Source organism: Dasypus novemcinctus, chromosome 9 (genome assembly GCF_030445035.2).
Source record: "Dasypus novemcinctus isolate mDasNov1 chromosome 9, mDasNov1.1.hap2, whole genome shotgun sequence".
Taxonomy (NCBI): domain Eukaryota; kingdom Metazoa; phylum Chordata; class Mammalia; order Cingulata; family Dasypodidae; genus Dasypus; species Dasypus novemcinctus.
This window is the reverse complement of record NC_080681.1, coordinates 84,814,539-84,841,643: the sequence shown is the minus strand read 5'-3', so window position 1 is coordinate 84,841,643 and position 27,105 is coordinate 84,814,539. Positions and strand designations below refer to the sequence as shown.

Genomic DNA, 27,105 nt, shown 5'->3' with positions numbered 1-27,105 from the left:
TTGGACCCTGAATGCATAGATTGCTGCCCACACCTGTAGCCATCCCTGCCCCAGGCAGGGGAGAAAGGGGCACAAAGCCACATCAGTCTCTCTGGGCAACTACAGTCTAGATCTGCATGACTTGGATTATTCCACACAGCTGGACTCTGTCCTAGCCCTGGCAAAGGAGAAAGTTGGGAGAAGCTTCATTGGTCCCTGCAACAAAGATGGTAGCTTGAGCCTCCACAGCTTATAGTACCAACTACATCCTTGGCTCCTACTGCACAACCAGCAGGGAGAAAGGGCAGCAAGCCCTAAACTAAAGAGAAAAACTGAATGCAGAATAAATACTCTAGTTAGCCAGATGTCAAAACACCAACAAAAAATTACAATCCACACCAAGAAACAGGAAGATATGGCCCAGTTAAAGGAACAAGATAAGCCTCCAGATGACATAAAGGAATTGGGACAACTAATCATAGGTGTTCAACAAATCTCCTTAATAAATTCAATGAGATGGCTAAAGACATTAAGGATATTAAGAAGACATTGGATGAGCACAAAGAAGAATTTGAAAGCATACATAGAAAAACAGCAGATCTTATGGGAATGAAAGGCACAATAAATGAAATTTTAAAACATTGGAATCATAATAGCAGATTTGATGAGGCAGAAGAAAGGACTGAGGAGCTTGAGGAAATGATCTCTGAAACGGAACATACAAAAGAACAGATGCAGAAAAGAATGGAAAAAATTGAACAAGGTCTCAGGGAACTTAAAGACAGCAAAAGACGTGCAAACATACATGTCATGGGTGTCCGAGAAGGAGAAAAGAAGGGAAGGAGCAGAAGGAATAGTTGAAGAAATAATGGTAGAAAATTCCCCAACCCTATTGAAGGACATAGATATCCATGTCCAAAAAGTACAATGTACTTCCATCCGAAAAAATCAGAATAGACCATCACTGAGACACATACTAATCAGAGCATCAAATGCCAAAATTAAGAGAGAATTCTGAGAACAGCAAGAGAAAAGCAATGCATTACATATAAGGGATACCCAATGAGATTAAGTGCTGATTTCTTACCAGACCATGGAGGCAAGAAGACAGTGGTATGATATATTTAAGATACTACAAAAGGGGGAAGTGGACTTGGCCCAGCAGTTAGGGCATCCATCTACCACATGGGAGGTGTGCGGTTCAAACCCCGGGCCTCCTTGACCCGTGTGGAGCTGGCCCACGCACAGTGCTGATGTTCACAAGGAATGCCCTGCCACGCAGGGGTGCCCCCCGTGTAGGGGAGCCCCACGCGCAAGGAGTGCGCCCCGTAAGGAGAGTTGCCTAGCACGAAAGAAAGAGCAGCCTGTCCAGGAATGGAGTTGCACACACAGAGAGCTGACACAGCAAGATGACACAACAAAAAGAAACACAGATTCCTGTGCTGCTGACAACAGAAGTGGATAAAGAACACACAGCAAATAGATAAGAGAACAGACAACTTGGGGGGGGGGGGAGGGGAGAGAAATTAAAAAAAAAAAAAAAAGATATACAGGAGAAAAACTTCCATTCAAGACTCTTATATCCAGCAAGACTGTCTTTCAACAATGAGGGCGAGATTAGAATATTCACAGATAATCAGAAACTGAGAGAATTTCTAACCAAGAGACCAGATTTTCAGGAAAATCTCAAGGGTGTGCTAGAGCCTAAAAAGAAAAGGCAGGAGAGAAAGGCCTGGAAAAGAGTCTAGAAATGAAGATTATATCAATAAAGGAAACCAAAAGTATCAAAAAAATGGAGAAAATAAAATATGACAGGTAAAACTCAAATAGGAATAAACTTAACCAATGATGTAAAGCATTTGTATTCAGAAAACTGCAACTCAATGTTAAAAGAAATTTTAAAATGACTAAATAACTGGAAGAACATATCATGCTCATGGATTGGAAGACTAAATACCATAAAGATGTAAATTCTACTCAAATTGATATACAGATTCAATGCAATCCCGATAAAAATTCCACCAGCATTTTTTTAAATTGAAAACATGATTATCAAATTTATTCAAAAGGGTAAGGGGTCCTGAATAGCCAAAATGTCTTAAAAAGGAAAAGCAAACTCTCATGTCCATATTACCTAGTTAAAGCGGTAAAAACTGCAGAGTACTGGCATAAAGACAGACACATAGACCAATGGAACCAAACTGATGGTTCAGAAACAGACCCTCATATGCATGGTCAAGTGATTTTTTACTAGACTGTCAAACCTACACAGCTCAGGCAGAACAGTCCTTTCAACAAACGGTGCTGAAAGAACTGGATATCCACAGTGAAAAAAAGAGGTCCCCTATCTCACACCTTATCCAAAATTAACTCAAAATGAAGAACCTAAATATAAAAGCAAAAACCATAAAGCTTCTAGAAGAAATTTAGGAAAATATCTTCAAGCCCTGGTGGTAGGTGGTGGATTCTTAAAGGAGACAAGAGGAGGACTGAGATTGACTACTGATGATTAATGTATGTAAAAGTTTTTATTAGCTTTAATATAAGAGTGTGGAAATGTATAGAGTGGATAGTAACAAATAGTAACAGCTAGTTTATAAATGGGGATGTGGCTAAAAATGGTAGTCTAGGGATGTAAATGCCAACTGACAGAATTCTAGAGCATAATCTAAGAACTGAATAGCACAGTAAACCAAGAGGTAGATGAGAATTGTGGTTGATGGTACAGATGCAAGAGTGTCCTTTGTGAGCTACAGCAGGGTGGTGGGAATGTGGAGAAGCATGGGAAAAATACAACTGGAGTGACCTATGGACTGTGGTTAGCAGTAACAATGTAATATGCTTCCATCTATGCCAAAGACATACTGTGTTGATAATGGGGCAGTACGGAGAATATGTGCCAAATGTACACTATGGACATTGTAACAATCAGATGATATGATTTTATCTATAACAAATGTTATACCACATTGTGGTGTGTTGATAGATGAATGTTGTTTGGGAATTCTGCACATGAGCATGATAGTTTTATAAGTTTATAACTCCTGTCATAAAAAATATATTTTAAAAATAATAATAGAGAGGGTTGGAGGAAAATACACCAAATGTAAGATAAACACTATAATTTGTAGTAAGATTTTGACATTATTCTTTCATAATCTATGAAAAATGTCTCATGACAATGCAAGGTGTTGGTAGAGGGTTGATGTATGGGACCCCTGTATAATGTTATGCATGTTTGCTTTGTAAGGCCACAACTTTTACTATACATTTATTATTTATGAATATTCCTATTTAAATGATATAAAGATAATAATAACAGGGTGGATTGGGGGAAAATACTTTGTTTAGTAGTGATATTTTGACAAAGCTCTTTAATCATTAGTTTAAAATGTTTAACAACAATGCAAGGTATTGGTGGTAGGGTGAGTTATGAGAGTCCTGTAGCTATGTATGTTTGTTTTGTAAATTCACAACTACTACTATACATTTATTGTTTATGTATGTTTATGTATGAATGATATACTTCAAAAATTATTTCAAAAATGGAAAGAAAAATACACTGGCAGCATATAAGAACAGATTCAAGGAGGCAGAAAAAAGGATCAGTGAGAGTGAAGACATGCCTTCCGAAAGCGAATCTACAAAAGAATGGATAAAGAAAAGAATGGAAAAAATTGAACAGGGTCTCAGGGAACAAATGATGGCAAGAGGCATGATATATGTGACTGGTATCCCAGAAGGAGATTTGAAGGGAATGGGGCAGAAGGAATATTTGAAGAAATAATGGTTGAAAATGTCCCAACCCATTTGAAGGACATTGATATCTGTGTCCAAGAAGTACAACATACTTCCATCCAAATAAATCCAAATAGACTACTGTCAGACACATACTAATAGGAATGTCAAATGCCAAAAACAGAGAATTCTGAGAGCAGCAAGAGAACAGTGAGGCATCACATAAAAGGGATACCCAATAAGATTAAGTGCTTGATTTATAATCAGAAATCATGGAGGCAGGAAGGCAGCGGTATGATATATTTAAGATACTGTGAGAGAAACTGCCAGCCAAGAATCTTCTATCCACTAAGATTGTCTTTCAAAAATGAGAGCAAGTTTAGAATATTCATAGATAAACAGAAACTGAGAGACCATTTTGTAACCAAAAGACCAGTTTTGCAGGAAATACTAAAGGCCGTGCTACAGACTGAAAGGAAAAAACAGGTGAGAGAGGCTTGGAGGAGAGTCTAGAAATGAAGATTATATCAGTGTATTAGACAGTCAAAGAGGCACTGATGCAAAATACCAGATACCAGGCCATAAAGCATAAGTTACTTCCCTCACCAAAGTCTATTTTCACGTGTTAGAGAAAGATGGCTGCCGACATCTGTGAGAGTTCAGGCTTCTTGGGTTCCTCCCTTCCAGGGTCTTGCTTCTGTCTGTGTTCTGGGTTCCTCACTTCCCTGGGCTCCAGCTTTAGGATGAAACTCCAACATCCAACATTAAGAACCCCCCAACTCTGTCCTTTGCCATGCCTGTTGCCCTATTGGCACAAGAGGTTTATATAATTACTTAATCGAGTAAACCTATGAATTCAATATAATCTAATATGTTCAGAGGAGAAGATCAGTTTACAAACATAATCCAATATTTCTTCAGGGAATTCATCAATAATATCAAACTGTTACAATCAGTAAAAGTAAAAGTGCAAAAAGAGTGGTGAAAATAAAATATTACATATGAAACTCAAAGGTCAAAATGGGTGAAGTAAGAACTTCCTTTACAGAAATAACAGTGAATGTTAATGGACTAAACTCCCCAATCAAAAGACAGAGATTGGTGTAATGGATAAGAAAATATGATCCATCTATATGCTGTCTACAAAAGACTCACCTTAGACGCAAAAACATCAATAAACTGAATGAGAAGGGCTGGAAAAAGATATCTCATGCATGCTGTAACCAAAAACAAACAAACAAACAAAAGAACTGTAGTAGCTATACTTACATCAGAGGAGAGACTTTAAAAGTAAAACTGTTATTAGAGATGAGGAAAGACACTATATATTAATAAAAGGGGCAATCCACCAGGAAGAGAAAACAATCATAAACGATATGCACTTAAACAGGAAGCCCCAAAGTACATGAGACAAACACCGGCAAAATTGAAGGGAGAAGCAAATGTGTCTACAATAATAGTTGGAGACTTTCATACATCACTCTTAGCACTAGACAGAACATCTGGACAGAGGATCAATAAAGAAACAAGAGAGCTTGAATAATATGATAAATTGACTAAAACTAATAGACTTATATTGAATATTGTACCGTGAAACAGCAGTATATACACTCTTCTCAAGTGCTCATGGATCTTCCTCCAGGAGAGACCCTATGTTGAGTCACAAAGCAGATCTCAGTAAATTCAACAAGACTGAAATTATACAAAGCAGTTTCTCTGATCATAATAGAATAAAGCTGGAAATTAACAACAGGTGGGAAAAGGAAAAATTGTTTAATTCATGGAGATTAAAAGACACACTCTAAAATAATCAATGGGTCAAAGAAGAAATTGTGAGAGAAAACAATAAATATCTTGAGATGAATGAAAATGAGAACACAACATATCCAAACCTATGGAAGCAGCAAAGGCAGTGCTGAGAGGGAAATTTACAGATCTCAATGCTTACATTAAAAAGGAAGAAATAGCTAAACTCAATGACTTAACTACAAATCTGGAGGAACCAGAAAAAGAAAATCAAACTATTCCCAAAGCAAGCAGAAGTAATAAAATAATAAAAATGAGAGCAGAAATAAATGAAACTGAGAACAACAACAAATAGAATTAATAAAACCAAAAGTTCATTCTTTGAGATTAACAAAATTGACAAACCCTTAGCTAGACTGAAAAGGAAAAGAGAGAGAAGATGCAAATAAATAACAAATGAAAATGGGGACATTAATACTGACACTACAGAAATAAAAGACATCATAAAAGGATACTATGAACAGTATGAAAACAAGCTAAACAATGTAAATGAAATGGAAAAATTTCTAGGAACATACAAACAACCTAAATTGACCCTAGAGTAAATAGAAGACCTCAACAAACCAATCACAAATAAGGTGATTGAAACAGTCATTAAACAACTCCCCAAAATGAGAAGCCGAGGACCAGAAGGTTTGAGTTCTACCAAGCATTCAAAAAAGATTTAATACCAATCTTACTCAAACTCTTCCAAAAAATTGAACAAGAAGGAATACTACCAAATTCATTCTATGAAGCCAACACCACCCTAATACCACAGCCAAATAAAGATAATACAAAAAAAGAAAATTAGACAATTTTCCTAATGAATACACATGAAAAATCCTTAACAAAATAGTTGCTAATCAAATCCAACAATACATTTTTTTAAAAAAAGAGATTTATTTATTTATTTCTCTCCCCTTCCCCCCCCCACTCCAGTTGTCTGTTCTCTGTGTCCATTCGCTGCGTCTTCCTTGTCTACTCCTGTTGTGGTCAGCGGCATGGGAATCTGAGTTTCCCTTTGTTGCGTCATCTTGCTGTGTCAGCTCTCCATGTGTGCGGCACCATTCCTGGGCAGGATGACCTTTCTTTCACGCTGGGCGGCTCTCCTTACAGGGCGCACTCCTTGCACGTGGGGCTCCCCCACACGGGGGACACCCCTGCATGGCACGGCACTCCTTGCGCACATCAGCACTGCACATGGGCCAGCTCCACACGGGTCAAGGAGGCCAGGGGTTTGAACCGCAGACCTCCCATGTGGTAGACTGATGCCCCAACCACTGGGCCAAGTATGCTGCCCCAACAACACATTAATAGAATTATTCATCATGATTAAGTGAGTTTTATACCAGGCATACAAGGGTGGTTGAACACAAAAATATCAACCAGTATAAATACACCACATTAATAAATCAAAGAAGAAAAATCACATGATCCTATTGATTGATGCAGAAAAGCCATTTGACAAAATACAGTATCCTTTCTTGATAAAAAATACTGCAAAAGATAGGAATTTAAGGAAACTTTCTCAACATGATAAACATCATATATGAAAAAATTCACAGCTAACATTGTCCACAATGGTGAAAGACTGAAAGGTTTCCTGTTTGAGACTGGGAACAATACAAGGATGCCCTAAGTCACCACTGTTGTTCAATATAGCGCTGGAGGTTCTAGCTAGAGCAATTAGGCAAAAAAAGAAATAAAAGGCATCCAAATCGGAAAGGAAGAAGTAAAACTTTCACTATTTGCAGATGAAATGATCCTATACCTAGAAAGTCCCAAACAATCTAGAGCAAAGTTGCTAGAGCTAATAAATGGGGACCAGGATACGAGATTAGTATGCAAAAATTAGTAGTGTTTCTATACACTAGCAATGAACAATCTGAGGAGGAAGTCACACACAAAAAAAATCCATTTACAATAGCAACTAAATGAACCAAATATTTAGGAATAAACTTAACCAAGGACATACAGCACTCATATATGGAAAACTACAATGCATTGCTAAAAGAAATTTAAAAAGACCTACATAAATGGAAAAATACTCTGTGCTCACAGATTAGAAGACTAAATATTAAGATGTCAATTCTACCCAAATTGATGCACAGATTCAATGCAATTCCAATAAAAATTCCATTAGCATTTATTAAAGAAATGGAAAAAACATTTATCAAATTTATTTCGAAGGCTAAGGGTCCCCGAATAACCAGAAACATCTTAAAAAGGAAGAGTGGGAGGCATGCACAGGAAACATGGCAGCAGTGGGTGTTGTGAATGGGAAGATTATTTAGGAACTGTAAGGTATATATATATACATATATATATATCTTGTGGAAAGACTGATGACCATGACAGCTTGATTTCAGGAATATGTGTTTTAGAAAAGAATGCTGAGTGTGATGGAGTTGGACTCACATGTGATCTCTCTACACGCCTCTTCTGTCACTTTTACTGAACCTGTGGTTGGCACTGGGGTTGGTATATGCTCAGGAGACTTGAATCTCTGGACTGTCCATATGCCAGCTGGTCCCTGAACCTCAGTACAGTTGCAACACCTAATTTCCAGTTCATTGGACTTACCCAGGTCAGCTAACAGGGAGGTGAAGATGGTCAACCATCACACTAGGGAACCAAGAGAGTCTACAACTGCAAGCAATAGAATCGCATGCATCAGCTATGTGGGATCTAAGCGCCCTCTCGATTTAGAGGTGGAGAGGACATCGCCATATCGGGGTCCACAGGACAGAGGAATAAAATATGGATTAGGGTGGACTTACTGGTATTCTACTATAGATTTATAATGTCATTACAATACTATTGTAATTGTATCATTGATGAGGACACAGTGGAGACAGTGGCGACGGGAGTTGCTGAGGGCAGGAAAAGGGAAGAAGAGGTATGATATGGGGACATTTTTGGAACTTGGAGTTGTCCTCAATGATATTGCAGGGACAGATGCAGGACATTATATATCCTGCTATGACTCACTGAATGGAGTGGGGGAGAATGTAAACTACAATGTAAACTATAATCCATGTGGTGAAGCAGTGCTCCAAAATGTACTCACCAAATGCAATGAATGTGCCACACTGATGAAAGAGGTTGTTAATGTAGGAGGAGTGGGCGGGGGGGAGTTGGGAAGTGGGGTATAAGGGAACCTCTTATATTTTTTAATGTAACATTTTGTGTGATCTATGTATCTTTTAAAAAATACAGTAAATTTTTTTTTACTAAAATGAGAAAAGGATGCTGAAGTCATGGTGGACTGGAGACCATTGGATGAAGCGTTAGATTCTTCTAGTATTCTCTGTCCTGGAAAGGACTCCAGTTTAGTTGCAGAATGGACCCATACCCCAAAAGAAAGAGCACACCAAGGATCAGAACATCTGAACAGTTTATTAAGTAGAGTGGGACATGGTTAATACAGTTTCATTTAAAAAGAAACCACACACCAATGGAGATGCTCCAAATCATAGAAATGGGAAAAGCAAATGGTCATTCCTGTTCAGTTTGACAGACCTGAAATCAATCAAGCAGAACAAAGAGGGCATGGGACTAGTTGTATCTGGTATTCTGTCTAAAGGATGACATCATTCTCCCTGGTCTGCACTTTCATCAAGGAGATAGCAACGTATTGATTGACTCTCTTGAAAAATATGTGGTGTTGTGTGAATCTCCATAGGATACGAGAACACTTCTTATGAATTCCCAGAATAAGAGTCATTCACAGTCTTTTGAAAATCTTCTTGATGAGCCAGCTTGTTGTTAAATACAAAAAATTAAAAAGGATCCTTATATAGCAATTATGATAGGATTTTCCAAAGTCACAACCTACATTTTTAAGAGGCAGTGATCCCTCTACTCATCAACAGTCACCTTCAGAAATGGGAAATTTTCTTACTGACACAACAATTCTAGGTCTAAAGAAAAATCAACAAGACCAGGATTTCACTTATCACAAAAATTAACTTGGGAGAATGACCTGTTATTCAAAGGAGAGAACAAGTATCACCAGAAGAGTGGACTAGGAGTATTGACTCTGAAGGAAGAATTTTAAATGTAGATAAATATGAAGCAGATGATATTTTAAAATGTCATGCATTGAGAAAGAAAGCATGGAAATTTTGGGGGAGTTATTTTCCTTGGAACAGAACCAAGGAGGAAGAACTCCATTACAAAAACAATTATTGAACACTTCAGGATGTAACTGTAGTAGAAATCTGTTAGCAAGGAGCAAGAGAAGAGAAATTCATGATTAGGAGATTACAGAAGTCTTTCTGAAAAAGATGCTACCAGAACAGAAAGAACAAACAAATTTTATGAAGACCAAGATAATCCAGGGTTGATTTTGCTTCATGACATTTTGATGACCTACTGTATGGATGTGTGATTTTTGATTTAGGATATATGCAAAGAAAAAGTGACTTACTTTCTTCTCTTCTATATGTGATGGAAAATGAAGTAGATGCCTTTTGTTGCTTTGCATTACACATGAAATAAATGCATCAAAAATTTTGAAGAGCAAATGCAAGTCATGAAGACAGAGCTAATACTGCTAAGCAGCTTACTTTGCTTGTTAGACAGTGGATTTTGCAGTTAGTGAGAATCTCAGAACTCTAGGACTCTGGATAACTTCATTTTGCTTCAGAGGGCTTTTAATCAGATTTAAAAGGGAATTTAGTTTTCTAGATATTCTTTGATTATGGAAGGTAATGTGGACCCAGCTTTCATGTAAAAATTTCCATCTTCTTCTCTGTTGAGCTATCAGAAAAGCAGCAAATAATGGAAAAGCACTATGGCTTTAATGAAATACTTAAGCATATCAATGAATTGTTCATGAAAATTGATGTGGAAGATGTACTATGCAAGGCAGAAGCAATTTCTCTATAAATGGTAAAATACAAGTAATTGCCACAAGCAGTTTGTGAGATCCTGAGGCTTTAGGAATGTGAAGTTACAATACCAGATTCAGATACTGCTGAAGATGAAAATACTGGCATGACTAGTTGTCCTTCCTCTGCATTTTAGATAACTGCTTGCCTGTACATGCTGCCAGTGGAGCCAGAGGTGACAACCCCACACAGACATCAGTGCCCCCAAATGCCACCAGATTAGCACCAGCATGATCATTCTTCTTGCTTAATTAAAGAGACCCTTTGCTGCAACTCTTTTTCAAGTACTTGAAAGGCAGAAATCTAAAATCTAGGTATTGATCATGCTTTAAGGTTTATGGAAACAAAGTGCACTGTGATGTTCTTGCATTCAAGATTTACAAAGATTTAAACTAATTATTTTTGTAGTTACCTCTACCAAATAGCCTTTTCTTTTTAATAACATTCCTTAGTACTTTTATAGCCAAGCACATTTTATTTTCATGCTGATGAATTAGAATTGGATAATAATACAAATGGATGAGTAGGAAATTATGCACTATGAAAAAGATTGACTTTGTTTAAGTTTAGTGGATTTTGGATTTGATTGAATTAAATGTTGAGCCTTTCTTTAGCTTTTAAAACTGAAAAGTAGTTTATTACGCAGTGCCAAAATAAAAAAATAAAAGAATTTGTTTTTCTCTTTTACAGAAATATCCAGCTTAAATATTTATGCTGGTTGAACGTGATTTAAATTGGACATTTTTTATAAATGCATTTTAACATTTACGTAAAGAACTATTTCAACCATAAGATGAATTGGCAGTATATTTTTTACATTGAACATTTCTTCAGTTGTATATAAACACTATATATAAGTATTTATTTATAAAATGAGTGTAAGAAAAGATAGGCATATTTTATTTCATTGAATAAACTTGACTATTGGTTTATACAACCTTATCTGACAAAATCAATACATAGCTTAAATATGAAATCTTTTTCAAAACTATTCTCTTAACCAAACTTTATTTCATGAGAATTACATTCAACCCTGTACCTGGTGTAATTTTAAAATTAATTGCTTGTAGCCTCACTTTACTAATAATGTTTATTATTATCTATCCTAACAATAAATTAACTGATTAATCAGGTATTTAAATATTTATAAAATATTCTTTGAAAAAAGCTTATCTCAAAAATTTTAAGATATTATCACAAGTCTCAAAATAATACTTTCTGTATAGTAACGAAGCTGTTGTTTTTACCATGCAATGTTGCATGATTTTAAGTTATATGGAATTAACACAATGATTCTGTTTCAATTGTAATTTGTTAACTCCTGCACATATCATTAAAATAAATTTGAAGGTGAAAAAAAGAAGTAAAAGGAAGAGCGAAGTTGAAACACTCACTTCTAGACTTTAAATCATATTACCTAGCTACAGTGGTAAAAACAGCACGGTACTGGTATAAAAATAGATATATAATAGATCAATGGAACCAGATTGATGGTTCAGAAACAGACCCTCACGTCTATGGTCAAGTGATTTTTGACAAGGCTGTCAAACCCACCCAGCTGGGGCAGAACAGTCTATTCAACAAATGGTGCTGGGAGAACAGGATATTCATAGCCAAAAGCAAGAGAGTGAACCCCTATCTCACAAGTTGTAAAAAATTAACTCAAAATGGTTTGAAGGCCTAACTATAAAACCTACAACCATAAAGCTCCTAGAAGAAAATGTAGGGAAACAAACTCTTCAAGATGTAGTGGTAGGTGGTAGATTCTTAAACTTTACACCAAAAGCACGAGCAACAAAAAAATACATGGAAAAATGGGACCTCCTCAAAATTAAACACTTTTATGATTCAAAGGATTTCATTAGGAAGGTGAAAAGGCAGCCCATTCAATGGGAGAAAAATATTTGGAAACCACATATCTGATAAGGGTTTGATTTCCATTCTATATAAAGAGATCATACAACTCAGCAATAAAAGAGCAAGCAATCCAATTAAAAAATGGGCAAACACAAACTCAGCATGTAAATGCAATGCCTTCCCCCCAGCGTGGGACATGACACCCGGGGATGAGCCTCCCTGGCAACGAGGGACCACTATCAACTACCAACTGATGATGCAACTGGAAAATGACCTTATACGGAAGGTTCAATGCGGATCAGCAGAATATCCATGTCTACATAAAATACCATGACTTTAAAATGCTGTTTGACCTAAAGTAAGGGGGAAATGGAAAGGAGAAATGAGTTTATATGGCTACGAGTTTCTAAAAAAGAGTCTGGAGGCTGGCAGAAGGTTTGCCCTCATGCACAACTGAGCAGAGTCAGAGAGACAGATAAAGCAGATACAACCCCCAGATATTGGTTCCTTTGAGGGCTAAAGAGACCCATGGGAGTTATGGTCATGGCCGATGGGGTTAACTACCAGGGCAGATGGCCCCTCTTTGGAAATGGTGTTTATGTGTGATGAATCTGGACTCAGATGGGATCTCCCTTCATAAGACTTTCATGCTAATGTGCTGGAGGTGCAGTTAATGTTGGGGTTTAAGATATATTTAGGGGATTTGAATCTCTGGACTGACAATGTGATAGCCAGATCCTGAGCCTCAACAGACTCCAGCACCTACAATCTGATTTATTGGACTTACCACACTCAGCTAAGATGGAGTTGAAGAAGGACAACCACCACACCATGGAGCCTAGAGTGATTACAACTGAAAATGGGAGGATTGCATCCAGCATCCAGGTGGAATCTGAGCCTCCTCTTGACATAAAGGTGCAATGGACACAACCAATCCAGTGTCCACATAGAAGAGGTGGCATTGGATTGGGAAAAGTGGACATAATGGACAAAGGGTATGGGGAAAGGCAGGAAGAGATGAGAGGTGGAGGCGTCTTCGGGACATGGAGCTGCCCTGGATGGTGCTTCAGAGGTAATCACCGGACATTGTAAATCCTCACAGGGCCTACATGATGGAATAGAGGAGAGTATGGGCCATGATGTGAACCAATGTATATGAGGTGCAGAGGTGCCCAAAGATGTACTTACCAAATCCAATGGATGTGTCATGATGATGGGAACGAGTGTTGTTGGGGGGGGGGAGAGGGGGGGTGGGGGGGTGGGGTTGAATGGGACCTCACATATATATTTTTAATGTAATATTATTACAAAGTCAATAAAAAATAAAAAAATTAAAAAAAAAAAAAAATGGGCAAACAACTTAAATAGACATTTCCCCAAAGAGGAAATAAAAATGGCAAAAAAGCACATGAAAAAATATTCAATATCACTAGCTATTAGAAAAATGCAAATCAAAATGACAATGATATATCATCTCACACTGCATAGAATGGCCATTATTAAAAAAACAAAAACAATAAGTACTGGAGAAGATGTGGAGAAATAGGAACACTCCTTCACTGTTGGTGGGATTATAAAATGGTACAGCATCTGTGGAAAGCAGTTTAGCTGTTCCTCAGGAAGCTAAATAAAGAACTGCCACATGATCCAGCAAATCCTCTACTAGGAATATATCCAGAAGAACTGAAAACTGTGACAGAAAAAGACATCTACGTGGATGATGGATGCAATTCTACTTGCAGTTGTAGGCACCCTTGGCTCCCTGGTGTGGTGGCTGACCTTCACCTCACTGTTCACTGGCCGGGGTAAGTCCAATAAACCAGAGAGTAGGAGTTGCAAGTCTGCTGAGGCTTAGGGCCTGGCTGTCACATGGACAGTCCAGAGATTCAGGTCTCCTGAGTATACACCAACCCCAGTGCCAACCACAGGTCCAGTAAAAGTGACAGAAGTGGAATCTAAGCCCCCTCTTGATATAGAGGTGGAATGGACATAACCATCCCAGGGTCCACAGGATGGAGGAATAGAGTATGGATTAGAGTGGATTTACTCATATTCTACTCTGGAAATATTGTGATTAGTAATGGAAGAAATTGGAGCATTGATGTGGAGACAGTGGCCAAGGTAGCTGCTGAGGGTAGAGAGAGGGAAGAAGAGATATGATGTGGGGACATTTTCAGGACTTAGAGTTGTCCTGGGTGGTCCCGCAGGGACAGATGCTGGACATTGTATGTCCTGCCATGGCCCACTGGTTGGACTGGGGGAGAGTGTAAACTACAATGTAAACCACTATCCATGTGGTGCAGCAGTGCTCCAGAATGTATTCACCAAATGCAATGAATGTCCCACAATGATGAAAGAGGTTGTTGATATGGGAGAAGTGGGATAAGGCGGGGTGGGGGATATATGGGACCTCTTATATTTTTTGAATGTAACATTTAAAAAAAAATAGAGAGAGAAAAAAAGACATCTAAATACTGATGTTCATAGCAGTGTTGTTAACAATTGCCAAAAGATGGAAACAACCCAAGTGTTCATCAACCAATGAATGGATAAACAAAATGTGGTATATACATACGATGGAATACTATGGTATGGTAAGAAGAAATGAAATTGGTACAGATATGATAACACAGATGAATCTTGAAGACATTATGACAAATGAAGTAAGCTAGACATAAAAGGACAAATATTGCATGGTCTCCCTAATATGAACTAAAAATGAAGAATAAATGCATGGAGTTAAAACCTAAATTACAGGTTATTAGGAGATAAGAGGAGGGCTCAGAATGTGTACTGATGTTTAATGTATGTAAAAGTTTTAATTAGCTTGACTATAGAAGTGTGGAAATGGATAGAGTTGATGGTAATACATTATAGTAAGTAGAACTAAAGCAGCTTGTTTATAAATGAGATTGTGGCTGAAAAGGGTAGTAGTCTAGGGATGTAAATGTCAACTGAAAGAAAGCTAAAGAATAATCTAGGGGGAAACGGACTTTGGCCCAGTGGTTAGGGCGTCCGTCTACCACATGGGACGTCCGCGGTTCAAGCCCCGGGCCTCCTTGACCTGTGTGGAGCTGGCCCGTGCGCAGTGCTGATGCGCGCAAGGAGTGCCGTGCTGCACAGGGGTGTCCCCCGCGTAGGGGAACCCCACGCGCAAGGCAAGGAGTGCACCCATAAGGAGAGCCGCCCAGCGAGAAAGGGGGAGCAGCCTGCCGAGGAATGGCGCCGCCCACACTTCCCGTGCCGCTGATGACAACAGAAGCGGACAAAGAAACAGACAAAGAAACAAGATGCAGCAAAAAGACACAGAAAAGAGACAACCGAGGGAGGGGAGGGGAATTAAATAAATTAAAAAAAAAAAAAAAAAAGAATAATCTAGGGACTGAATAACATAGTGAACCCAGAAGTGATGAGAATTGTGGTTAATAGTACAAATGTAAGAATGTCCTTCTAAAAATTGCAAAGTGGTAAAAATATGGAGAAGCATTGGAAAAACACAATTAATGTAACCTATGGACTATAGTCAAAAGCAATACGGGGGAAGCAGTTGTGGCTCAACTGATAGAGCGTCCACCTACCATAGGGAGGGTTCAGGGTTCAATACCTCCTAACCCATGTGATGAGCTGGCCTGCGTGCCAAGGAGTGCCATGCCACACAGGGGTGTCCCCTGCATAGGGGTGCCCCATGCACAAGGAGTATGCCCCACAAGGGGAGCCACCCTGCACGAAAAGCACAGCCCGCCCAGGAGTGGCACCGCACACACGGAGAGATGATGCAGCAAGATAACACAACAAAAAAAAGCAACACAGTTCCCTGGTGCTGCATGACAAAGATGCACGCGGACACAGAAGAACACATAGCAAATGGACCCAGAGAACTGACAATGTGGGGAAAGGGGAGAGAAATAAAATAAACCTTAAAAAAAAAAAAAAAAGCCATGTGGTAATATTCTTGCATCAATGCCAAATATGTATTGTGTTAATAATAGGGGGTATGGGAAAGCGAACTTGGCCCAATGGATAGGGCATCCACCTACCACATGGGAGGTCTGCAGTTCAAACCCCGGGCCTCCCTGACCTGTGTGGAGCTGGCCCATACACAGTGCTGATGCGCGCAAGGAGTGCCATGCCACGCAGGAGTGTCCCCTGCCCTGGGGTGTCCCCCACGTAGGGGAGCCCCACACGTAAGGAATGCGCCCAGTAAGGAGAGCCACCCAAGAATGGCATCACACGCATGGAGGGCTGACACAACAAGATGATGCAACAAAAGAAACACAGATTTCTGGTGCTGCTGATAAGGACAGAAGCGGTCACAGAAGAACACACAGGGAATGGACACAGAGAGCAGACAACTGGGGGGGTGGGGCCGGGAAGGGAGAGAAATTTTAAAAAACCTTAAAAAAAAAAATAGGGGTATGGAAAAAAATACACCAAATGTACTCCAAAGACCATAGTTAATGGTAATAGTCTAACGATATTATCTCATAATTTGTAAAAAATGTTCTACAGCAATGTACTGTGTTGGTGGAGGGGTGTTGTATGAGAATTCCACACATGTGTATGACTGTTTTTTAGGTTCACAACCTCTCTAATAAAAATATAGCTTTTTTTTTTTAAAAAAGAGTCTCCTATACACTAACCTTGGTGTGATATATGATACAATGAAATAAATAAGGTTTGGAAAGAAAGTTTCAAATGTTGTAAACACTCAAAAAAAAACCCCCACACCTTTTTAAGGCCATGCCCTGTTTATATTTGACGCCTGTGGTGACTTTTAAGTTATGCACCCCCTCCAAAAAAAAACATGTTCTTAAATCCATTCCTGTGGGTGTGGAGTCATTTGTAAATAAATAACATTTAAAGATGTTATAAGATAATGTGTGCCCAAACTGAATGACTGTGGGCCTGAATCCAAAATGGCTGAAATCCTTATTGCATAGTAAGCAAAGGAAGTATAATAGCACAGAAGGAGAAGCCCTGAGTAGGAACAAGAAGCTGAAAGTCAATGCAACTTGGGGAAGAATGGAGAAGATGCTGCCATGTGTACTGCTATGTGATGGAAAAGCCAAAGAACTGAGTGCGCCACTTACCAAAACCCTTAAAACTGCCATTTATTAACCAACTTTTCAGACTAAGCTCCTCCTTACTGGTTTGTACAAGTTTCAACTTGCATTTTGTTCAAATCCCCACCTCTTCATGTTTAATTATAGGAGCCTTACTGCCACATGAGATAAGTTACTGTTTCTTCTTTCCTTTTAGCACCTGCTAAAGCTGGCTCCCAATGATTCTAGTCACTGAGCATGCCAGGCCTCCATTTTTTTCCCCCTATGTCTTACTCAGACAGGAGCACCTGTTTATTTTTAAAGACCCCAAAATAAGTAACTGAAATGAAGAATTTATCTTAGATGAAAAGAAGGTTATAAAAATACCATTCTATTTTTTTTTTTTTTTTAATTAAGCATCTTAACAGCTTACTCTAAAATTCCTCTTAGGAAGATAAGTATCTTTGTTAAGAAATATCTTGATAAATTTCTTGGGTGGAACATGAATTCAGGGTCCAGAGAAAGGACAACCAAGGCCACAAAAGATGTATCTGTTTCTGAACAGCTCTGAGGGAAGCTGGGGAGGAATCTGGTTTGCTACAGAAAGGAAATGAGAAGAATTGCTGGGAAGATGACGTAAGAGAGGGACACAGGCCTCCACTTTAAAACCAAGCATAACTTGCAACTGAGCTTGCTCTGGTTAACCCTGCCTTTCCCAAACTAGATTGGCCCACGTCATCTCACTCCATCCTTAGACACTCCCTCAAGCCCACTTTCTCTAGATGGTATAAAACCCCAGCACCTATTTTGTTAAGGGAGACTGATCTAAAGTATTCCTCCGGTCTCCTTGCTGGCTGACTACACAGTGCTCTTTCTCTTCTCAAAATTCTGGTGACTCAGTATTGGCTTCTATGTGCATTGGGCAAATGGGCCTTCTTGGTGGTATCAGAACCCCAAAGACTGCCAGTGAGCCAGAAGTTACCAACCCAAGGAGGAAGCAAGCCTTCTCTCCTCTGAAAATAAGAGCCAATAAATTCCTGTAGTAAGCCATCCCATACAATGGTATCAAATGATTCCATATATATACAATATCTAAAATAAGCAAATGTATGTAGAGACATAAAGTAGACTAGACATTACTGGAAGCCAGGAGGAGAAAGGAATAGACAAGCATTGCTTAAAAGGTACAGAGTTTCTGCTTGGAGTCATGAAAAAGACTTGCTAATGGCTGGTAGTGATGGTAGCACAACATTGTGACTGTAATTGATTCCACTGAAATGCACATTTAAAAATGGCTAAGAGGAGAAGGTTTATGTTTTATATATATATGTTACCATGATAAAAAATTAAAAATAAATGAATATGAAGATTTTAGTCCTTTACTCTTAAAAATGAACAGCTGGCCAGTAATTTGAAGATAGCCTCTAATGCGAAAGATAGAAGCAAAAACAACAGGAAACAGAAAATAGCAGCAGAGGCAGCAGAGTTTTCTAATCTCCCCAAAGCCCTCATAAAAGCAGAGGCAACAACTGCATGACAAAAGAAAAAACTATGGGGAATATTAACAATAAATATTATTAATTTTATTGTGACAAGGTTTAGCAGTTTGATATGGTTATGAATCCCAAAATTAGATATTGGATTATGTTTGTATTCTGGTCTGTACCTGGGCATGATTAAGTTATGATTAGGGCTTTGAATGGGCTATGTCATTAGGACTTTGAGTCCCCAAGGGGTAAGGACTCACAGATAAAAGGCATGACAAAAGACAGAGTTGAGGAGTTTTTGATGTTGGAGTTTTGATGTTGGAGTTAGATGCTGAAGCCTTAAGCTGGAGCCCCGGGAAGTAAGCTCACAGAGGAAAGAGAAGCTAGCCCCAAGAAGAAAGGATCCCTGAGCCCTGGAAGAAGCAAGTCCTGGGAAGGGAGGAATCCAGGAAGCCTGAACCCTAGCAGCCATTGGTAGCCATCTTGCTCCAACATGTGAAAATAGCCTTTGGTGAGGGAAGTAACTTATGCTTTATGGCCTGGTATCTGTGAGCGCCTACCCCACCCCAAATAAATACCCTTTATAAAAACCCATCAATTTCTGGTATTTTGCATCAGCACCACTTTGGCTGACTAATACACAAGGTATCACCACAAACCCAAAACACAAAAGATAGTGACAAGTCACTGAAAAACACATCACCTATGGGGTATCAGTATCTCTGCAGGAGGATACAGATGGAAGTAAGGGGGCTATCTAAAGAACCTTAGAAGAGAACCCCTAAACAGGTACTGACCTGAAAAAACAAAAGGCCAATTTGAGAAAAGCAGTTGGAAGTGAGAGGTGTTCTGCCCATCACAGTAAAAGATGAGTTTTTTTTAAAAAAATCACACTAACATTTGAAGGGATTGGAGTAGTCTAGGAGTCTATACAAAGACAAAAACCGACCAGTCAAGGCTCTTGTGCAGGATGGGGTTCAAGACACTAAGTAAAACTATAGGGAAAAAAATCTAAATTAAGCAGGAAATAGAAGGGAAAAAGGAAATTTTTTTAATCGAAAGAAAATGAAAGTAAAGATTTAAAATATATGATAACAAAAAATAGACAGAGCAGACCCAACATACTATAATAGGAGTCCCTGAAGAAGAAAACTAAGGCAAAGGAAAAAAATACTAAAATACATAATTCCAGAAACTTCGCTAAAAGGGAAAAAGATTTAAAACTACCAATGGGCATCTAGGCAACAACAACAACAATGACAAAAATCAAAGTGATTTAAAAGCAAAAGAAAATTAGATGACATTAGACTTTGAGAAAATGAGGGAATATATGATGAAAATGGAAAACACAGAATCTAAGAAATAGGTGATATAGGGGATCCAATACAAGAACAAAGTAAAAAGAATTTCCACAGTTACAGTAATAGAAAGTCCCAAGATAAAAGGCTGTGTAACAGGCCTAATGATGAACCTTGTCTAGAATAGCTACCAAGAAAGACTTCTTTAAAAGAATTAAATTGGTTTTGAACATATTAAAAGGGGATTTCAATACCTGAAGGAGAACTGAGGTTAAGGTAAGCAAAAACTGAAAAACTATTTGTAGTATAATGAAAAACTTAACTGGTCTTTGTCCCTAGTTCCTGGGAAGCAACCTCATAATATTTGGAATTTCCTATGATAGGAGTGTCTTTTTTTCTTCATGATGGGCTTAGGATCATACCAGATAGCTATAGGGAAGGGCCAGCCATACTTGCAGTCTTAGGGTAGGGGCTAGTCTCACCAAAAAGACCAACCATGACATTAGGGTATTGGGGCTTTGAGTTACATCATATCACCCCACATCAGGCTACTCCCTGAGCTCTGGAAAGGATATTGACTTATTCCATATAAATTCAGAGCACCTGAAGCTTGGGTGAGTTCTGCAGGGAGGGTGACACAGCTTAACTCCACTTGGAGAGGGCATGGAAGTCTGTGTTTGATACTTTCCTAGACCTTGCCCTATACATCTCTTTTTTGGCTTATTTGTATCCTCTTATTAAAATAAAACTACATCCATATATATAGCACTTTCAATGAGTTCTGTGAGTCATTCTAAATTAGAAAACCCAAGAGGGTGGTGGGAACCTCTGAATTTGTAGCCAGTTGGTCAGAAGTACAGGGGGCCTGGTGCAAGACCATAAACCAGAGAAGTTATGAATTCCTAGGAATAACAAAAAACAAAAAAAGCACACACCTCTGTAAGTGCATCTTAAAGTGCACATGCACATTCCTAAGCATGAGTTATCTGCACTAGAACCATTCCTGCTACATATCAGTAACTTCGAAAAGCTATGTTTACAATCTTGTAAATCCTGATGTGACAATGTGCCTTCCTTACTTGTTCTTGCCCCATAAAACCCTCTGTAACCCACCAGATGGCATAGAGCTCTACTCTCAATATCCTGTAGCCGCCCATGACTAGCTTCCTGGTCTTTAAGTTCCCTAATAAACTACTACTATTTTGCCATATGGAGTGGCCTGCTTTGTTTTTTGAGTTTATGTGCCCACTGAACTTCAGCAAAACCTATTCTGTAGGTTCACAGTGAGACAACTGGCAAGCCAGCCAGGAGACAAAAACAAACCAAATCAAGGGAAATGGCAATCTATAGACACAATGTCATGGTCAGCAGGAGCAATACCAGGGTAGCCAACTCCACTATGTGGGGACAGTTAGCCTACTTTTCAGAACAGTTCAGCCCAGTGCATAAATATAGGACACCCAGAAAACACCTGTTAGACTATTGTTTGTCCTGCAGTAGAACCTGGAAGGCAAATGGAAATTGCAAGGAATAGAAGCGATTGCTGCCACTGAGTGAATGTTGTTATTGACAGTTAGATATGCTACCAAAGCCCAGTTAAAAGCAGAAGCTGAAGTAAGGAAATTAGAAGCTATATTTGAACTCTAGAACTCTAGAACTCTAGAAAAGGATATAAGGTGGTTAGCATGTTCCAACAATGCTAATGTATTAGCAAAAAAGGTGCAATCCTAAGAGGAACAATTAGAAGTAGTGGCATGGGAAGCTGCATATATACATGCAAAGAAGATCCCAGCAAGTCCCAGCAGTTATCCAGAAGGAAGGCTGGGAACCTAAGGTATGGGGGATCTCTGGGACAGTGCAGAAGAGGGAGAATGGGAGGATGAAATTGAAATTGAAGATGAGTCTAAACAAGCAAGGTCGTTAATAACTACAAGAATGATGGCGGCAGACTTGGCCCAGTGGTTAGGGCGTCTGTCTACCACATCAGAGGTCCGCGGTTCAAACCCCGGGCCTTCTTGACCCATGTGGAGCTGGCCCATGCGAACCGCTGATGCACGCAAGGAGTGCCGTGCCACGCAGGGGTGTCCCCCGCATAGGGGAGCCCCACGTGCAAGGAGTGTGCCCCATAAGGAGAGCCGCCCATCACGAAAGTAAGTGCAGCCCGCCTAAGAATGGCGCCGCCCACACAGAGAGCGGACACAAGATGACGCAAGGAAAAAGAAACACAGATTCCCATGGCGCTGATGACAACAGAAGCAGACACAGCAAAGAGACACAGAAGAACAGACAACCGGGATGGGGGGGGAGGGGAGAGAAATAAATAAATAAATCTTAAAAAAAAAAATAGAGGGTGTAGGAGCCCCATCAGAGGATGCCTGGTATACTGATGGTTCCTGCAGAAGACAAACCCCCCAGGGGTACACAGCAGCAATTCAAATAATGATGGACACCATTATGGATGGATGGAGGAGAATATCAGTGTAGTCAATGGGCTGAGCTATGAGCCATCTGTATGGTTATAGACAATGAGTCTATGTCGATCTCCATATTCACCAACAGCTGGGCCATGCATCATGGTATGACTTTTTGGATGGGACAGTGGCAAAAGGAGAAAGGGACTATAGCCAGAAAAGACATATGGGGTAAAGAACTGTGGGAAGCTATCTGGGTTAGGGCACAATACCCCAATGCCAAAATAACCTGGCACATTCCAGTCCATACTTTATGTACACCTCTGGGAAATTTGGAAGCTGACACCTTATAGCTAAAATTAGACGTTAAGTAAAACCATGACCAAAGAGATTGGCTAGCCCATAAATCAGCACACAAGGGTCCCAAGAATGCAGGGAAATTATGTAAAAAGTTGCATCTCCCTTTGAAATACAGTGATGTGTTTACGCCCTCTGAATTCTGTTCAACATGTGCTCAACAGAGGTGCCCCCTATCCCATAAGAAGGGCAAATACCACAGGGAACGCAGACTGAGCAATACTGGCAAACAGGCTGTATAGGACCTCTTCCTCTGACAGACGGACAGAAGTATGCACTAACCTGTGTAGATACTGCTTCAGGCATACTGCAGGCTTTTGGATGTTGACTGAGCAAATCAAGCTTTAACAATTTGAGTTCTCGGGAAACTTTCCTGAATGTGTGGGTACCCACGACACACTGACAGCAATGAAGACACCCATTTTACAGGTCATCAATCCAAGACTGGGTGCAACAAAAAGAAATTGCCTGACATTTTCATCTTCCATAACCCCAGGCCACTGGCCTGATAGGAAGGAAGAATGGTATTTTGAAATGACAGCTACAACAGTTATGCCTCAACTACTCATTGTATGAGTAAGCAATTGGTTTACAGGAAGCAATTAGACTAATAAAAAATAGTGCACTGACAACTGGACAAACCTCAGCATATTAATGTTTCAGGATCCCAGTATTCACTCCATCAGCAATAAGGATTTGAGTAGCATTGGAATGAGGTATTCCTTCAATTAGAACAGGGACTCATACTGACATTGCCACGGGCCATACCCAAAGGCACCCACCAAATTTGTTGGGGCTTATGCTGGAAAATACCACTGAAGTAAGTAGGTATTCTTACTTCTTGGGGACAGTGAAAGGCATCAGCAGTAACTCTGATTCCAATTTTATATGTAGATGGCTCCTGTTGCTCTAGTTTATAGATAGCATCCTCTATAGAAACTGGGTAGAAGTAGCACTCCTAATAGGACTTAATACACACGCTCCTTTATATAATTTCCTATGCAATGCCACAGAACCCTTGGGAGCTAACGTTTGATACACTTCCCCAGGAAAGAAGCCAATATTGAGAACTAGCTTGTCAAGAGATGGGCCTGTAAATTGCATATTACTGGATCATCAAGACCTCTCCATGTGAGTTATTACTAAATACCTTGTATTCTGTCCCTAGGTTAATATTTCTAATCTTTACAAAAGAAGGAAATGAATTCCTGAACAACCAAAGTGGCTGTAACTCACAACCAGAATGCCTGCTGGGTGTGTGGACAGTTGCCAACTTTTCCAAGAGATGGAACGTCTTGGACAGTATTGATTTTTCACTGTTTGACTTTTTATTTAACTTACAATAACTCTTATTTATATGTCCTTTTTCCTATTTTCTTTGTTTGATTTTTTTAACTCACAATAGTCTCTTAATATATACATGGCCTTTTTCCTATTTTTTAAACAAATCAATTTTATTGATACATATTAATAAAGCATACAATTCTTTCAAAGTGTAAAATCAGTGGTATTTGGTATAATTACACAGTTGTGCATTCATCACTTCATTATTAGAGCATTTTCATTATTTCAAAAATAATAAAAGAAAAACACAAAGAAACAAATAAGAAAATTCTTTACCTCTCAGTATTGCCTTTTAATCTAAAAGAGTGGGGTTTGGAGATCTGCTTTACTAACTTTTCCCTTGACATTAGCACATACAGGTATTAGTATATGCATCATATATTTTTGTTGTGCTTTCTGCTTCCAGATGTACACCTCAACTGCTGCTCAGGGATGTTCATGGAAGAGGGGAGTACAGAATATAAGAGTGGGTTTTTTGAGAGGTAGAATGTGAGGCAGTAAACCAAAGATGCCATAAATTCCTAGATTAAAAAAAAAACAACAAAACCTTACAAATATGCCTTAAAGTGCACATGAACATTCTAAGCAATACAGCAAGCTAATGTAAGAACTACTCCTGCTACATATCAGTTAACTTCAAAGAGACATGTATACAATCTCGCAAATCCTGATTTGACTCTGTGCCTTCCTTGTTCTTGCCGTATAAAACCCACCAAAAGCGCTGGGTGACAAAGAGTGTTAGTCTTAACATCCTGCAGCTGACCAAGATCAGCTTCCAAGTCTGTAAGCGCGCTAAGAAATTGTTACTATTTTGCCATATGAAGTAGTGCTCTTCCTCTTTTGGTCTTAAGGGCCCAGTGAATTTTGGCAGAACCTATTCTGTAAATTCTCGGCTCAGCACCTGGGCCCCCAACCTTTTAACTGGTGACTGAAGGACAATCTCGTAGAGAATTGCCTTTAACCTGCAGAGTTTGGCTTAGCTCTGGATAGTAAGAATCAGAATTTAATTAACTGAGTTATTGTAGTATTTGCAGTGGTGTCAAGAACCATTGTGGAAGTGGAAGAAGTTTTTGATAAACTTCATGCTAAGATAAACTGGAAAACTAAACAAAGAGGGCAAATAATTATAAGTTATAACGAAAACAAAAAGTCTTGCAGGAAAAGTAACCATAGTATATATACTACATGGCACAGCTATAAAGAATATTTACATAGTCGTGACCATGTAAATTGTGATATAAATGTATCAGGAAGATAGAGGGATACAAAATGGGCGTTAATATGTTGTTGTTTTTAAAGATTTTTATTTATTTCTCTCCTCTTGTCTGTTCTGTGTGTCCATTAGCTGTGTGTTCTTCTGTGTCCACTTGTATTCTTGTCAGTGGCACTGGGAAACTATATCTCTTTTTTGTTGTTGTCTTGCTGCTTCAGCTCTCCTTGTGTGCGTGCCACTCCTGTAAAGGCTGCACTTTTTTCACACAGGGTGGCTCTCCTTACTCCCCTATGTGGGGGACACCCCTGCGTGGCAGGGCACTCCTTGCATGTATTAGCACTGCACGTGGGCCCGCTCACCACACAGGTCAGGAGGCCCTGGATGTGAACCCTAGACCTCCTATGTGGTAGGCAGACACTCTATCAATTGAGCCAAATCCACTTTCCCCTTAGTGTATTTTAAGGGCAGCAAGAGAATGTGTGAAAAGCATCTAAATCCTCATGCCCATAATGAAAAGCAGAGATAATGCCTAAAACAAACAAATTAAAATGTTATAATACAATATAAGCATGTTATAAATACTGAAGTGAGTAAAAACATTTTCTTTAATGAAAAGAAGACTCTAGGAGAGTGGGAAATGATGGAGAGGGATGTTAAGGGCTGTAGTTTTTCACAAGGAGCAATACAGACTATTTATATATGTGATTTAGAGAAAATAATTATATAACTACTAAAAATAATTTTTATATAAGTGAAAATCAAATTTAAAAAGAAAAAAGAATGTGTGTGTGGGGGGTCTGAGCAATTCCTACAGAATAATAAAGGGTAATTCAGGAAAGTATTTCATAAGGACAAGAAAAAGACTAGTAATAAAGGCAGGGTATTAATAAAGTCAGGTATTAATGCTGTAAACAACAGTAAAAGGAAGAAAAATAAGTACAACCATTAACAAAATATATTTCCAAATATAACTAATTTTTTGTTTTATTATTTTTTACAACTAGTTTTTAATTTCAATAAATGTACTAAAGACAAATTAAACTATCAATGGTCTCATGCTAATTAGGAGTATAAAGTTTAAAACAAAGTTTAAGCCCAAAACATAAATTTTAGATTTGTGTCAGATTATATATCTTGTGACTTTACCATCAACCTAATGGATAACTGCAACACAGAATGAAGTAATGAAACGAATGTTAAAGTTGCACTGATACTGAAACACCTCAGCTGTAAAGAATTGACCTGAAAAGTAATTGTTTGGGTTGTTTTTTCGGTCTATATTTTATCATAAGAATGTGGATTAACTTCTGAGAAAAAACATTACCTAGTATCTATAAGCAATTTTCTATTGCTGTATATTTAAAAAACACATTTGGCAAAAATACTTCAGAGAGAAATGTCCTAAATTATTTAAGGAAAAGCTTTACAGAGAACTAATACTGCTGGAAACCAAATAGTAATTTGATGTAAGCTACATCTCCTGGAACATGTAGTATAATTAGCCTCATTTTACAACTACTCTTTATCATATAATTGAATAATGACAATTTTGCTCCTTCCTCAGTAAAAACGCACGTTCACATGTACTTTTAGTGTGAATTACAAAGTAAAAGTACTATAATACTCTAGAAATCCTAGTGATATAAAAGTAAATAAAAAAGCTATAGAAAGTGCTAAGAAAAAATGCCGAGTGCTA

The 27,105-nt window shown here is 38.7% G+C and overlaps 1 protein-coding gene and 1 pseudogene across 2 annotated transcripts in view; one reads left to right on the top strand and one right to left on the bottom strand.

Annotated features, from left to right (window-relative positions):
* SPATA6 (spermatogenesis associated 6) overlaps positions 1 to 27,105 on the bottom strand; it is a 203,048-nt gene that overhangs the window by 120,279 nt on the left and 55,664 nt on the right. The gene's annotated exons all lie outside the window — the stretch shown is intronic.
* On the top strand, positions 7,761 to 10,634 carry LOC139439577 (TBC1 domain family member 15 pseudogene; annotated as a pseudogene).